At 46.4% G+C, this 17,370-nt stretch overlaps 1 long non-coding RNA gene across 1 annotated transcript in view; it reads left to right on the top strand.

Annotated features, from left to right (window-relative positions):
• LOC129380973 (uncharacterized) overlaps positions 1 to 17,370 on the top strand; it is a 90,182-nt gene that overhangs the window by 12,072 nt on the left and 60,740 nt on the right. Inside the window, exon 2 of the long non-coding RNA XR_008609204.1 lies at positions 1,783 to 1,863. This is a non-coding gene — a long non-coding RNA (uncharacterized lncRNA). The remainder of the gene's footprint in view (positions 1 to 1,782; positions 1,864 to 17,370) is intronic.

Here is a 17,370-nt window from a genome sequence, read left to right as displayed (position 1 = left end):
CATGCACACACACACGTGTTCACGGTCCGAAACCGACACCACACGAATTTCGTAGAACTGGGAACCGTCGCGAGTAGCACATCGTCTTGGTCGGTGCGTGGGAAGGAGCCTTCCTCGGCGTTCCCGCGTCAAATCCCCCACCCGTAGCAGATCAGGTCCGCGTTGTCGTGTTGCGCACAAAGCCTGCTTCGTCGAACTCCTTCAGTCACAACGCATCCTAGCTGAAGCGACGGAGAGTGGAGGATGCGCGTATTGTTACCGACACAAAGTCGACTTAGCCACGCCGTGGCTAGAGGTTGGCGGCGGCCTTCCAAGATGAGGTTGCCACCGCTAGCGTAACTGGCTGGCGAACTTGCACTGCAGCTGACCGTTCTTAACAGCCTGGACTATTGACAGTAACATTTCATGCCAGAACACAAGACATGTAACATTGCTAGAGGTCACTTTTGTTCAGTGTTAGATATAAGGTTTTTGTAGTGCTGGCCTCAATGTTTCATCGCAGTTCGCGGTTGACTCAGCAACCGACAGCGACCATCTTCCTGTGTACTTCGAAATCATTTGCCAAATAACATCTTTAGAATGTCAAGCGTGCACATTTGGGAACCACAATAAATTTCTGACTTGCGTTCAGCCGTTTCGAAACGATTCAACGATTTGTTCGGTTCTCGAGGATTCCCGGAAGCAAGCCTAATTTGTCATCCCATCGGCTAAAAGCACCGCTTCTCGTTGGTGCAATAATAAGTGTACGCGTGACTATAGAAAAAAGGAAAAGCCGCTTGAAAAAATGTTTCTCCAGAATCAATGGCGTGCCTCATAATCAAATCGTTGTTTTTGGCACGTAAAATCCCAGAATTCAATTGAAAATTCAATCAATGCCCGGCAAATTAGAAAGCGTATCAGTTTCTTGCTGGTGTATTTAAGCGTACTGTTAACCGAGCCAAAGAAGAATATGATATTAGGCATTACAATTATCTGTAAAAAAAATTAAAACGCTCGCTTTGTTCGCATTTCTTCGTGTTAGGAAGGTGCTACCAACGCCGTTGACACTGGACTCAGAGGTTTTGACCCTGCAAAACATGAACGTCTCCCTAGAAGAGATTGCCAAAGGTTTAGAAAATCGATTTGTAGCCCCGCTTCTGGCTGTCCATTTTGTATTAGACCATTCGGATGGCTTCATACAATTTCATTAGCTAAATCAGACTGCACTAGGCTTTACTAATAGAAATAGAGCCCCAGGCCCTGACGGAGTCACAACTACAATGTTAAAAATATTATTGCGAGAATCACCTAACATCATTTTATACCTGGTAAAGTATTCAATTAAAGATGCATGGATTCCGCTGCAATGAAAGCTTGCCAAAGTAACAACCCTACTTAAGAAACAAGGGGGGGGGGGTGTTATACTTGGGAGATAATTAGACCCCTTGCCCTTATTACGTCAAACGTTGTAAAATTAATGGAGAGGCTTCTTAATCTCCGTGTCATAAAACGTGCAAACGATAATTCAATTCTTAGTTCCGGTTAGATTGGTTTCAGGACCGGCTGCTCCATCTGACGTGCCCGATTCGATTTAGAGAGCCGCATACAACTGACCCGGCGTCATAAGCAATATGCTGCTTTAGTGACGCTCGATATCTCTGAAACATACGATGCCAGGGAGCACACTGTTTTGATTAATCGGTTAAAATCCTGGGGTGTTCCTGGGCATATAGTAGGGTGGATTTACTCATTTCTAGGTTAAAGCGAATTATATTTCTATAAAAACGGTTTTTCTTCTTCTAGGTATAAATAAACGAGATGAGTACCCCAAGGCCCAGTCCATTTTTCCCCGGTCTCAAGAGCACAATTCCCTGTCTCAAAGAAGTAAGTACTCATGTTTATGCAGATGATATTGCGTTTTTCGCATCTGCAAACATTCATACGCTATATCAACGACCCCAAGCTTACCTTTGTTCTCTGGAGAGCTGGTTGGATATTACGAAGTTTTTACTCAATATCAGGAAATGCACCATTCTCGCTTTTCCGTTACATGACTCAGTGCACATCTCATTGTCTTACCACCTTCAAGACATACCACAGGTAGACTCTATTAAATAGCTTGGAGTGGTTTATAACGACTCTCTCAACTGGCGCCCACACATAGATCATGTGACTGGAAGAGGTACCGGTGCAATTGACATTTTACATAGGCATGAGCATTCGTCGAATAGGATTAAGAAGATATACACTCGTAATGATATGTCGTATGTACTTTCGTCCTGTATTAGAATTTGCTTGCATGCTCTTCTCTGGAGCTCTAGCCTACAAGTCCCGCCCCCTGACCCTCTTAGAAATAGAAGCATTACGCGTGTGTCTAGGGCTTCCTAAATTTGTTGCCATTTCTGTTCGTTATCTAGAATCTCGAGTTTCTCCTCTTTCATGCAGATTCCGTCTTTTCACAGTGCAGACGCTGTAGCGAATTTATAAATCACCATTGCCCCGCCGTTCTCAAACAATTTTTATTTCCCAGCCTGCGTTGTTTTTCGGTGTCAACTGGCCGCGATTACATACTCCACAAATTACATTCGTGCAACAATTACTTGGCCCTTTGAACGTGCGCATCTGCGATGCACGTCCGATTCCCGACATCTCTGTTACAATTGATATTCATTTCGATGACATTTGTCCTCGCAATGCAAAATTACTTCCACATCGTATTTTAGATGGTATATCACAAGGTCGAGCCTTAAAACAAACATCGTAATTGCGACAGATGCTTCACAATGTGAAGTATAGTCAGGGGTAGGTATATTGCCCAATCCCTGACTAGACGTTTTCTCTTCAGCTGCCGCATTTTATACCCATCTTTCTGGTTCAATTCATGGCAGTGGTACTGGCTCCACGCAAATTAAGTTTATCAATTACATCAGTTGTGATAGTCACTTATTCGTTATCATTTTGCTGATCCCTTACTGCTCCTCTCGACTCTCGTGTAATGAGCACGTTTCATTCATTCGTACCTGGATACTTGAGAAGCGTGCGTTTAATTTGGGCACCTGACCATAAAGGACTACCTCTAAATGAAATTGCAGATTATCTAGCCAAGGCATCGATAAGAAGCCTGATTCTCCCGTATTGTCCTTTGACTGCTTACATCAGTGCGGCTAGATTTCCTAGGAGTGTCATTATGCAGACTGTCAGGCTCCACAGTAACTAACTCTGTGGATTACCGACGTCGTTTATACCTCTGGCACAGAGATTTTTGCCAAACGCGAAAACTTGAAGTGTCCATCGCAAGACCTGCGCTGCCCCCGTATACGCACGTTAAGCTTCTATCTATACAGGTCTGGACTGATGCGCTCATTCTGTGGCGAAGCGGAGACAATAGACCATTTCTTGTTTTCTTGTAGGCGTTTTTCTGCTGTAAGAAAAAGATTACTGGAAACTCCGTTTCGGAATACTGGCCTAGATATATCTGTGCCTGTGATCCCATCTTTCGGAGCCTCTGTTATTGGGTTAAGCCACAGAAATGTTTGCTCGGCAATCAAAAATTACCTCATTGAATTTAATCGATTATCATAGAGTGATCGTGCCCCCTCAACACTAGTTTTCCTTTGAATTATTTATTTATTATGTTTTTTATTATTTTATATCACAATATTTTTTCTGATTGTTTTTTCTCTCTCACAAAAATGTTGCTGTCGAAGTTCCAACATCCAAATTGTCAATTCACTTGTTTTTATCCGCTTAATTTAACCCCGCGATTGATGGCCAATCCCCCACTGTGGTTATACGCCACAACCACTCAGGTTAAAAAAAAAAACTGATTCACCCAGAATAGTCCTCAGTCGCATTAGACTGTATAGTTACATCGCTTCTGGTTATGTCGCTGCGAAGCTTAAAGAAAGACGTGAGGCCCTTAATTCCTAAACCTGCGCTGTGACGGCGTCATCGCATGCCGTTTGCCTATGTGAGTCTCGAGACGACGACGAGGCGCAAATAAAGAAGTGCTAAACGCGCTAATTTGACGTCATGAGGGCGCGACAAATAGCAGCGCGGCGTGTTCCTGTCCAGTTTGTGCAAACAGGAGGGAAATCGACTATATGAAGCAGAGCATTGTGACGTATCGGCGCCGACAGTCAGGGCGCCGACGAACCGGTCGTACGCTTGCATCTGCCGTCTATGGTCCTCTCAACCGGCAGTGCGGCAAAGTGTGCTTCATGCCGTCGCACCGAGTATCACAGCTCGCCTTCGGGCAGTCTCCACTTAGAAAGCAAGCATATCCAGGGACTTCATTCAGAGTCACCTCGCCAGTGCGGTGCCATCTGCGCATCACGGTTGCCTCGACGCCAGCAATAATTCGTTCGTACGTCGCCAGCAGAGCTTTGTTCGCCAGAGCTTTGCCTTTTTCAGCACTATACCCTTATAGACGAACCTCTTGGCTGGAATCAGCATTCTCTTTGCTCACCTGCAAATTTGCTGACCGCATCCATCTTCGACTAAACACGTAAGACGCGCAGCAAGGTCAGAGCGAGCGAGCGAGAGAGAGAGAGAGAGAGATAGAGATAACTTTTATTTATGTAGCTGGCAGATTGGTGGGGGAGCCAACCCCGCCTATATGGCGGCCAGAAGCCCTTGGGTTCTGGCGGCATCTTCGGCCTGCTGGACGGCCAAACGTTGGTCTTTGGGGGCCGATACTTTATTTATTTATTTATTTATTTATTTATTTATTTACAGAATACCTACATCGCCATAAAGGCATTACGTAGGGGGGAACAAACCATAACCGGTAAAAAACAAAAAATGCTTCTTGCACAAATATACTCACAAAGCGCTGCAATAACATTTAGAGAAGGACATAAAAGTCACGTGAAAACAAACAGGTTTTCAGGAGATAAAGCACGTACAATTGGTTTAGAGGAGCGATATCACAGCACAGAGTAGAATACTTCGTTATTCGACACATTCACAATATCATTTGATGAACTGTTCCATTGTCTTATTGTTTTAGGGAAAAAAAGAATTGTCAAAAGTGTTTGTCCTGCAGTTATAGGCTGATATTTCTTTGTTGTTATCACAGCCAGTGAATATGTAATCTGGTTCCAGAAGACAGTTGTAGCGATATACACCTGTCTGACTGTTGCATATCTGGTGCAATAGTTTGAGCCTTAGCTTCTGCCTACGCACATGTAGCAGATCCCATCCTAAAGTGGCCTTCATGCCAAAAACGCTAGAGTACGGGCTGTAATTATTGTCGCACTTAGTTATGATACGGGCGGGAAAAACAGGGAAATGCGACGACTTGAAGAAAAATAATTTCTCTGATACGCTTCCTAGGCGTATAGGTACCTGGCATAAAGCGACATGCGACAACAACCATCTGTAGTAAGCATTCGCTTACTAATTCAATAAAAGAAAGTTGCAGTTTCGCCCGAAAGGCGAAGCATCGATTGCTATAGCAAATTAGTAGACAGCTATACGAAGAAAGGATTGTGGATTTATTGGCCGTATAAACTTGTAAACATTCGTTTACTAACTAAATTAACAAGCATATGGCGTCACGCGTGAACGAGCAAACATGAACACATCTCACTCGATGACCGCGCAACACTCACTGTCAAAATGGAGTGAGCAAGCGTGGCAGCAGCAGCGAGCGCATTGACCTTCGTGCTGCCTCTCGCTTCAACGCCAACTAAGCGGCGAGAACAAAGTCCACACGAAGCTATTAGCACTCGGCGCACTCTATCCCCATCGAAGATCGCTTTCAACATAGAGCCCGTGCCGCCCTCTCATGCGCGGCCGCCGCCGGAGTACAACGCCCCTCCACCTCCGTTCCGTCCCCCCGGTGCCTTGCGCGCGACGGAAGACGGCACGCTTCCTCCTCGTTTTCATCACTTGCGCGCGCGAGATTGAGCCGCCATCGTCGGCTCACCCTCGCCACCTTTCACTCGCATATAGGGCGCGCGGCGACGATGTTATAACCCTTGGACTTCATACCGAACATCATGGCGGCGGAGACGGCAGAAATGCGCCTGGAGTGTAAATACAATTGCTATCGCAACAATATGAAATAAAGACATTACAATGGGATACGGTAGTCATACAGAGACGTAAAAAAACTAAAACAATATTAATAGAAATTAACTGTTTCTAAATGAGAGAACTGCTTAAAGGTAAACAGAAGATATTTTTGGGGAACTGTAGCAACTTCAGTCCTTTGGAAAGCTACAATATCAGTCACCTCCTCAAATTATTTTGCAGATTGTGCGGCGCCGCATTTAACTATTAAGAATATGCCACATGTACAAGGTTGAAGGTGCACGCGGGCTACAGTTCCCGGCAATCCCACTTCACGTGAGGGAGCGTTGAGGTCTCGCACTCTCGTCGCAGAGGCTGCAAGTCATGGCGGCGGAGGCCGGAGTTCACCTGCCTTCATCTCTTCCGACGGTGTTGATATCGCTGTGTATCGTTGCTGTTGATGACAATGAGGACGCCGCCTAATGTGGGCCCTTGGTAAAGTGGCATCGGCTCCCACCCTCAATATATATATGGCCGAGGATTTGGGCGTCGCATCGAAGGCTGCGGGCTAAATAATACCATTCTCTGGTATCGTATTACAAACCTTTCAAACTTACAAGAACTCTCATTTGGGCGAGTTTGTAAGAATTCACACTTTACTTGAAGCGCAAAAAAAAAAAAACGAGGACACAAGAAGGAAGACCAGACAGGACGAGCGCTGCTCTAACTAAAGTTTATTCTTGGAAAAACACGGCTATTTATGAGTCTACACAGATCAAACGCGCTTTAAGTCAAGTATGACTTCAAACTTGGTGGCCTTGTTCACATAGCTGCTGTTGACTTTACGGGCTGCTAATAAATAGAGGGTCCGAACCGTCCGGGAGTTCCGGGGTCAGCGAGCGGAAAAGCAAGAGCGCTCGCTGATCGCGGGGCGCCGCCCGCATGACTGCCAACCTGGACAACCCGCATCTAGATGTTGTCGCTGGCCGTGATGACTTTTGCTGCCGCTTTGATGTAACTGGACAGCATGCGGTTGACCCAAATGCGCCTTACCTGAGTGGCGTACCAACTATTGGGGGCAAGACTCCCCCTTTCGTCCTTGCCCTTCCTCTCTTTACACACACACACAGTATATATATATTATATATATATATATATATATATATATAAGTACTAGAAGAAAAGGAACCGAGGGGTCTCATTTTATTAATCATATAATAAAAAGACAACTAACAAAGACACCAAGGACAGCACAATTACTGATTGAATTAAAGAAATTATAAATATGAAAGGAAAGTTCATGAAGAAACAACTGGGTGCAGGTGGGTTACAATCCCACGTCTTCGCATTACGCGTGTCATCCTCTTACCAATTGAGCTACCACGGCGCCGTGTTCCCGTCCACTTTTTGGGGTATTTATGTTTTACTGCTAGAACTAATCCTGGGAGTGTTAGCCAGAGTCACCGCTCTCAAACCTTGGCGGCGGATGTGGAACATCCTTTCTACCGCAGGCGTCATATAGATATATATACTAAAATTGGGAATTGATCATGTAATGTGAAATACCAAATTGAAAACAGTTTATTATGCCTGACCTTGCTAACAACCACAAGTATTGTAATGCTGCAGACTATAATAGTGAATTTCGCTCTATCAGAAACCTGTTTGCTGCGTTACATATAAATTGTAGAAGCATTAAAAGAAAGGTCTATGACATTGCTCTTTTTCTACGATCTTTATGAATTGTATTTGATGTGCTGGTTTTCCCAGAGACATGGATTACTTATAAAGAAGGTGCGCCGTTCTTTCCAGGTTATCGTAATGAAAGCCTCTGTCGTGAACAGCAAAGAGGTGGAAGTGTTGCTGTTTATTTTAAGGATGCACTTTCGTGTGAACTACTTGATAAATATAACGTCTTGAATGACAATATTGAATGTATGGCCATGTGCATTGGTCCATTTTAGTAATAGGTGTATATAGGCCCCCACATGGCCACAAGAAAAAAATTATTCAGTTCCTGGATGTTTTGTTATCGTCAACTGTTCTCTGGAGTACCCCTTGCATAATTATGGGTGATATAAATATTGACCTTTGCTCCAATCATCCCTATGCGAAATAATTTGAAACGCTTTTACTTACATATGGAAGTGCAAATGTTATAACCTTACCTACTACGATTACATGAGTAAGCGCGACGCTGCTCGATATATGTGCGTCAAATTTAAATTCGCAGAATATAAAAACCGTGTTTTTATCCTATAACGTTAGGGATCATATGCCCATCCTCTTTCTTGCATCATTTACTCCTCACTTCTGGCATACCGAAAACCCAGACATTTCTTTATCAAATTAAAGACAACAAAGCTCAGGAACTTCTCACTAGTTTTTCACTTAGTTCAGAAACTAGATTGGAGCATGTTTATAGGCAAGGTAACCATGATGAAACTTATAACACATTGCTACGGCTGTTGCGTGCTAGCTATGATGCAGCATTTCAGCTTCAGAAGTTCTCATGTGATAGAAATAAAAAATGCAGAAAGCCTTGGTTAAATTCGTATCTTTACCGGCACATTCAAATAAAGAATAAGTTGTACCGCGATTTCATCCACTCGGGAGAGACAGAAGCGTTCGCTACAGACAAGTTGTATAGAAATGGTTTAACTTCAGACATACGGAAGGCTAACATGAACTACTATGAAAAGTTATGTGAAAAAAATTTGCAACGATCACAGGAAATTATGGGAGGCCATAAATGGGCTTACGAACCGGAAAGAGTGTCATTGGACACAGGGCCTAACAATTCATGGTGAAACACTCAGCGGCGAAAGGTTGACCAATGTCATGAACGAACATTTTATAAATGCACGAGTTTGGTTCCCAGTATAGCTATGCCAGTAGTTTTCATTCGGTGCGCGCTTGTCCAGCTGCCCTCTCGTGGCTCCGCCTGCAGAGGGGGAGCACTAAAACCAACTGGGCACTTTGACCTGCGATCACGTGTTGGGCCGACAGGTTTGGCTTCGATCGCGTTGCGGTATGCTCCCGCTGTAAGGATTGGGAGGTCAATCCCACCGCTCGTAACCCGTTGTCAAGATTGGAGTCGGGCATGAATTAGATGGTAGCTGGCCCATGCCGTTCGTTGTCCAACTTATCCACGCTGAGGACGTTGTTGAAGGGAAGGACTGCTTCTCATCGAGAACGAGGAATATGGGTTTATTTACAGTATCTACATAAGGACGTTGCAGTTCATCACTCTAGCATGACTGCGAGAGAAAGTACACTGAACAGCCGCACAACAGCGGTTTATAAACACTCGGTCCTCCCTCGATCCCTAGGTGAGGGAAAGGTTCGACCAGACATCGTAGACGAGCCGCCTCTTTGCGGGAGGGCTTACACACACACACACACTTCCGCACAGGTTCACGGTCCCCAACCGAGGTCAGACGGTCTTCGCAGAACTCGGGGCTTACGTCAGGAACGGTGCGTGGGACGGGGCCTCCAACTACGTTCCCTCGAGAACTCCCTTGCTCACAGCAGAACGGGTCGGCGGTGGCGTGTTCCGTCACAAAGCCTGGTTCGTCGAACTCATCTCGGCTCCTGCGACGGAGAGTCGAGGACGCGGCGTATTGTTCCCTGCACACAGTAGACTTAGTGACGCCGTGTGGCTAGAGGGTTGCGGTGGCTTTCCAGGAAAAGTCGACGCCGCTCTCGCACCTGGCTGGCAAAACTTGCACCTCAGCGGGCCGTTCTTAACACCGCCTATCTTTTTCCTTCCTGCATGCAGGCGGTATTTAATAGGCGTAAGACTTACCACTTGGGAACGACACCGTTAAACGGTGTCGATGCTCATCGCTTTCCTAACCCTCCAGGTTAGTTATACTTACACAGTGCTAAGGAATGTCGTACCGACAATCGTTGTATCTTCGCGGTGTCATGCCTCTGCAACTTGAAATGGTGTAGAGTGGTCCGTCTGTATTATCAAGCTGTTATTTTTGCGCTTCTGTCCGAACTAATCATCTTGCTCTCTGGAGACGTTGAACTTAACCCACCCCTTGACTGAGACACCGATTCTTCCCTTTCACAAACGATTAAAGAACTAAAAGACATAATATCAGAAATGCATTCCGATATCACTGAGCTGAGAGAAGACAATGTTCGCAAAGACAACACAATAGCTGCACTGACAGACTCTGCTTCTGTGCTAGAAAATGATCATCAGGACGGAACAGTTGAGGCGAGGCACGATGCCAGCAAAGAGTATAGCAGGGTTTAAAGCCGACATCATTGACACAACCAACCAAATGCGCTGTAATAATTTGCTCTTCCTCGCACTGGAAGTTAATGAAAAAGAAACTTGGAAAGAGTCCGAAAAAAAAGTTTAATTTCTGCGCAAGCAAGCTTGAAATACATCTAGAACCAAGCGTTATTGAACGCGCTCATCGCAGAGGCAAATACCATCCTGAAAGAAAATGCCCGATAATTAAGTTGGCTCATTTCAAGTCAAAAGATAACATCTTTGCTTGTGGGCGGAAACTAAAAGCAACGAACTTCGCTAGACGTGGAGATTTCGCTTCTGCTACTCGCATCGCACGCTCCAAATTTTTTAATTTCATGCGGCCACAAAAATGCGCGTTCAAACTGCACGTAGGCAAGTTGGTTCTTAACAAGAAGCACTATCACTACGACGCCACTTCTGACCGAGTGATTGAAACTACGGGGCCAATCATAGAGGCGCATGGAAACAGCGCATCCCAAAGCACACGGCGCGAAAGCGTGCACTGATGGCCAGCGAAGCTTACCAGTTCAACTACACCTCGCAATCGTCCCTCATCCTTGCCTCTCCTTAACATAGCTTTCACTAACATGCGCAGTTACAGCCTAAACGAGAACATCGTTTCCGTTTCACTCACGACATCGATGCCGACATGATAGTATTAACAGAAACGTGACTAAACAAATACGTGCGATTTAGCTAAATTTTCCTTCAAATTCCGGCTATACTTTCTATCACCACGATCGGAGCAGCTGGAGCGAAATGGGCTTTTTATTAGCTGTTAGAGACACCTTCTCATCTTCCCTGATCAGTCAGGATGATAATCTTGAGCTGTTGTGGGCTTGCGATTATAATGGTCCTGGAAAGACAATTTTGTGCGTGTGCTATATATAGGCCACCGGACAGCCATTCGTCATTCCGCGATTTACTACGTAAAGCGCTGACATCACTGGCAAGGAGGGGGAGGAGAAGGAAAAGGACTGAAACAAACGTAGGGAGGTCAACCAGACGCACTTCTGGTTTGCTACCCTACACAGGGGAAGAAGCTTAAGGGAAGAAAAGAAAGGAGAGGGAGGGAAGAAGGGACTATCGATGTGAGTACATGCGGCTGGCCATAACTTCACGCCTAGCTGTAATCGGTCACTGAGGCCAGTCGTTTTCATGAAACGTGGCAGTGCCCGCGTCGCTTTGTAAGCCTGCGACGTGTGGGGCCATGGTCCGAGAATCTTAGTCTCTGAAAATGGTCCGTTATCTAATCGGTCTAACACCCTCCGAAGAACGTCGCGTTCGTTGTCGTAGAGACAAAAATACAACACGTGCTCGATCGTCTCGTCACGGTTGCACGAGTCACAGATCGGTGTGTCGAACACTCAAATAAGGAATGAGTAGGCTTTCGTAAAAGCCACCCCTAACCAGAGGCGGCACAGTAAAGTTGCATCACGGCGGGAGAAGTTCGATGGAGTCTGCAGCTTCAATGTATGATCCAGCCGGTGGAGGCGGCAGTTGGAGAAAATCGGGGTGTTCCACAAAGTTTCACTCTTGGTTTGAGCAAGTAAACGAAGACCCCTTGCAGCATCTGTTTTTGATAAGGGTTTAGGGAGTGTCGCGGTTTCTTTATGGACTGACCAGGCGGCATCACCAGCAAGGTCATTTCCGACGATGCCACGGTGCCCCGGAAGCCATTGGATGATGATGTCAGGTCCGTTTATGAGGGCTTGATGGAGAACCTCTCTGGTCGCAAACACCAGTTGTTCATGGGTCTTGCATCGTAAGGCTGACTGCAGACTCTGAAGGGCTCCCTTGGAGTCACAAAAAAACGACCCGCTTTCGAGGTTTGGCTTGTGCGATGTAATTAACAGCGGCACGTAGGGCGGCAAGTTCTGTTGCCGTAGAGGCGGTTATATGGTACACTTTGAAAGTAATTGTAACTTGTAAGGCCAGGGTGATAACAGCGCCTGTGGAGCTCGTGGTTGAGACAGTTCCACCGGCCTTATTGTGCGTTCTTTGTTCATATGCCTCGTTCAGTAATTACAGTGTGAACTGTTGAATGACGGGTCTTCTTCGTAATTCCTGGAATCTGAGGCGTACTTGTGGTTGTCGTAGAAACCACAAGGGTACCAGTGGTCTTGCTGCTGGTGTAAAGGCCGAGGGAAGGTATAGTCTTGATGTGTCGCTACAAGTTGGGAAATGTGGCTTGAGGTATTTGTGCTGGCAGAGCAGCAATATAGTGACAGAGTACGCGACACAGATGTCGAATGATTGCTCTAAGGTTGTCAATCGTTACATATGTTGGAACCAAGTAGTCTCTAGCAATAACGATTGTGGCTTGAGTCGAGGCGCATCGTAGTAGTCCAAGATATGTCCGCAGAGCCTGGCCTTGCAAACGTTCCAAGGTACGTATGTTTGTTTTACATGTGTTCGCCAAAAACGGCAGGCTGTACCGTGGAAAGACCAGAAACAGTGCTCTATACAGCTGCCCCAGGCTTTTCCGCACAGGAACCTCATTATATGTACAATCGAAATTAGTCTCCGCTTAAGGTAGATGCAGTGGTGGCTCCGTGAAAGGTCCCTGTCAATAATCACACCTAAGAAGCGGTGAGGCTTCTGGTATTTGATAGACTGGCCATTGAGAGAAACAGGGTACGGTGCCATAGGTTTGCGCGCAAATGCGATTAACGTGCATTTTTCGATGAACAATTAAGGCCTTATTTGCGGAGATACGAACAGGTTAGGGTGGCTGCCCGCTGAATTTTTGCGCGCACTTGAAGACGAGTCACCACAGAAGACCAAAGACAAATATCATCAGCCTACATTGATAGGTGAATTGTCTTGGGTAACATTTCAGCAAGGCCAACCATAGCTAGGTTAAAGAGAATAGGGCTCAATACCCCGCCCTGTGGGATGCTACCGTGTGTAAAGTAGATGGCAGTCGGGCCATCTTCGGTCAGCCCAAAGAAGGAACTTCTGCTCAAATAGTCGCGGATCCACTGAAACACTCGGCCACCGATTCCAACAGCCTCCAATGAATTGAGGATCACTTCATGTGTAACATTGTAGTGCGCGCCCCTTTCGCATCATGAAAGAGCGCCACTGATGTACGCTTGAGGCATTTTTGTTGTTGTATGAATGTTGTGAGGTCAATAACATTGTCTAATTGACGACCTGCCTCGCCGAAAACCTGTCATGGAGTCAGGGTACACATTGTGGCGTTCAAGATACAATTCCAGGCGTGTAAGAATCATCTTTTCCATTACTTTCCCTATGCAGCTTGCCAGGGCAATAGGGGGATATGACGCCAAGTCGAAAGGCGAATTTGCTTGTTTGCAGTAGCGGTACGAGCCTACTAATCTTCCACTGCTGAGGAATAATGCCTTCATGCCATGAGCGGCTGTAGTAATTTAACAGCTCTTGCCTGACTTCTTGTCCAAAATAGGCAAGAGCTGCATAGGTGATGCCGTCGGGCCCTGGTGAAGATGTGTGTCGAGAAGCAGCCAAAGAGGCGTCCAGTTCGTCTACAGTAAATGGAATTTCTATTTCTGGGACGCGAGGCACAGGGACGACACTCACGTCTTCGGCGTTGGGGGTGACACACATGCCAGCTATCCACGCCCAAAAATCATTCGCCACCTCAAGTTGCGTCTGGCAGTGATGTAGGGCTAAGACCATGAAAGGATGTCACTGTTACGGAGACGAGCGCAGGCCTCGAACAGTCCTCTATATGTATGAAAGTGGTTTGAGAGAGTTCAGTGATTACAAAAGCACTTCCAACGTTGTTCCTGCAATTTGTCCAAACGGCACTGGATTTTCTTCTGTGTTCTCCGTGCCATTCTCAGGTCACAAACTGCCTTCGTGCGCGTGTATCTCCTTTCAGCTTTTCGTCGAAGTGCGGTTAGCCTCTCCAGTTCTACGTGGGAACGGTTCGCTGTCAACGTTAGGAGTCAAGAATCACTTCCCTCATTGACTCTGTGATTGTATCCTCCAGGCTGCGGCCAAGGTCTTCTCTGCATGCATTTTCCATCTGTAACTTAAATTTAGCTCATGGAGTCGATTCTTCGGACTGCATTCGACGAGGTAGAACTCTTAAGGCGCTTGATCCGTATATATGTAGGAATATGGTCACTTCCATGTGTTTCTATGTCTGAAAACCACCGAACGTGCGAAGCGAAGCATCGTGATACCAAAGTTAAATTGAGGCAACTGCTGTACTTAAAAAGGCTTAGATTTAGGTGCACATTAAAGAACCCCAGGTGGTCGAAATTTCCGGAGTCCTCCATTACAGCGTGCCTCATAATCAGAAAGTGGTTTTGGCACGTAAAACCCCATAATTTAATTTGTACTTAAAAGGCCCCTGAAACGGTTCGGACAAATTTTGTAGACGCGTAGGGTACAGCTAAAGTTAATCATTCGCACCACAATTTGTGTGAAACGTCTCATATTAAGAGAGCTACGGACGATTACAAGTTACCTTCCTCCACAGTCATTCATTTTCTCCTCAACTCGTTCGCCGAGTGATCGGGGCTAAGCTCCGCCTTCACTGGCTCTGCGTCATGATGGCAGGTCGCGTTCTCGACTTCCGGTTCTCTAAGAGCGAGCGTGCGAAGCATCTCCAAATCCTCCGCCACCTGCTTGGCGGTCGACCCCAACCGAGAGCTACCGAAGCAGCGTGCGTTGTGAGCATTCTGTCGCAGCGCCGAACGTGTCTGGTATTTCGGTAATCACAGACGAGCTGGGCGTTTCGACGGAACAGTGGAGGCATAAACTCAAGCTGATGAAGGAACCTTAGCGTAGACGTACGTGAGCTGCCTGGATCGGTCTCCATGGTCGAGCCACCCGTTGGCGTAGAGCTTATCAGCCAAACAAAGAGCTAATATTGCACTAACCAAGCGTAAAACATTTTAAACATTTACAAAAACAACGTGTTAACGATTACACTCCTGCGAAAAATGTACACCAGCAGCAAAGAAGAATACATTTCGTTACTGGTACTGTGTGTGGTTGAGCGCTGTACCACCAGGTGGCTGCACCGTGCAGACCATTCACATTTGCGCTTCTGCTCATCCCGTCAAAAGACACAATTAAACGGTCAGGCCCTGTCCCCTTGCGCTTTTGTTTACCCTAATACCGGACTCGCGAAACGCTATTGCGTTAGTAATCTTCCGGTGTAAAGTGACGGCCGCAAACGCTCAAATCCTGGCGCCGATCGGATAGCGGCAGTCCGATACGCTGCAGCCAGTCCACTCATCTGCTGCCTTCAAGAGGGACACGATGTCGCAGCTTGACATATTGCCAGTCACTACGTTTGCACTCCACAACGCAACAAAGTCGAATCATAGTGCTCGCGAAAAGAGTGAGACCGACTCTCACCGCGGATCCCTCATCAAAATGGAGCACGTTGTAACAGAAGCAAACGGCGCTTGCTGTGTGCCGGAAGTGCTTAAGTGTAGTGAGAAATTGTTCTTGTACATGGTCTTTCTGTTACTTTCTTTTTATATAAACAAATTAACTAACATTCCAACTATTACGAACATCATTTGTTCACCATAAAGGTGGAAAAATTATCCATGACGCGCCCTGGGCAGCCAATCGGATAGCTCGCCCTACTGACGTCAATTGGGTGATTTACGTCGTACACGGAGGAAGGAAACTAAGGAGAGGCCCTGACGTCTCTCTTTGTGAAGCAAAAGTGAAGCCGGAATTTGGCGTTGCTCATGGCGATGCTCCGCCTTTTGGGCCACCCTCCTCTCTTGTTTACATCTTTCGCGAAACCACGCCGCGCTGCGCGTGGTGTCGCGCGCTCGCGCAACATCTGGCAGAGCACGGTGCAGGTAACACAGCGCAACAAGACACGGTGACTAACGCAAACCCGCCCACTCAGCGCCTTTACCACGGCCCGAAACCTACCAGAGCAACACGTGTGAGCGCTCAAAACCATAACAACGCCGCCATTGTGGCCCAAAAGGCGTGGCCATACAACAAAAAAAATAAAAAAGCAGCAAAAAAATGAGAACCTACTACGTCATTTCCGCCACACTTTTCTCCTAGCGCGCGGAGGGGGTAGGGCCTCTCCTTAGTTTCCTTCCTCCGTGACGTCGTATGAGTAAGGGCGGCTGAAAATTCGCCGAGCAGTGTGCTACGATCGGCAGCGATGTACATTTTTAAAACCTTATAATAAATTAGATGCTTTACGCGGAGCCCTTACGTGCGTCAATTAATGATCAGAAGGACCTACTCTAATGACTCAGTACGTTTGCACAAAATCGTCAAAATCGTTTCAAGATCCCTTTAAGACATCGCAGGTATGTAGGACTGCCATCATTCATGACACAAAGATCGTGATCAGAGGCGAAGGACAGCAGATTCCTGTCTCTGAGATTGATTGCCTAGCTGCCCCACAGTAAGTGATGGGCGTTGAAATCTCTCGTTATAATATAAGGACCACTGGTCTGCAACAATATGTGTCGAAGTTTGTCGCGTTCAAATCGACCTGACGGGGATATGTAGAAGCGAATGAGGGTGAATGACACTTTGCTTCTTTCTTATGTGCAGGCAGACACATTGACTGTTATCATGTGGTTTTACTGCATGATGGGCATACGTAAAATCCGTGCGGATGTACATGACAACTTTTCTGCGCTCTTTGCACGTCGACAAAAGAAATGGTTCGTACCGTGACAGTTTGATGGAGTAGGTACGTTGGGTTCGCAAATAACTATTATGGTAATCCGATTTGTGAAAATATATTGATGGGAGGATCAGATGCGGGACCTCAATCCTCTGACGTTCCACTGTAAAATCGAAGTTTGCCTGACCTCAGTGCGAAATGACTGTATTGGATGAGCCATGGTGTCTACTCAAGAGTTGCAAGTACTGGACTTAGAGCATCCAGTACCTGAAGTGCACTCTGAGCTGACGGCGTTTTTAGCTTGCTGAGGAGCACGCGAATGGCATTCATCAGTGATCGAAGCATTACGACCACTTGTTTGTCCTCTTCCGGTTGTTTATCGGCGGCAAGTTCAGAATTCAAGGATGCCGATGTGCAGTGTGAATTTGCAGGTAGCGGTAGATTTGACAACCTTGGCCAAGCTGCATCAGCTGCAGCCTTG

This window comes from Dermacentor andersoni, chromosome 1 (assembly GCF_023375885.2).
Source record: "Dermacentor andersoni chromosome 1, qqDerAnde1_hic_scaffold, whole genome shotgun sequence".
NCBI lineage: Eukaryota > Metazoa > Arthropoda > Arachnida > Ixodida > Ixodidae > Dermacentor > Dermacentor andersoni.
Note: the sequence above shows the minus strand (reverse complement) of the source record. Positions and strands in the feature narration are given on the sequence as shown.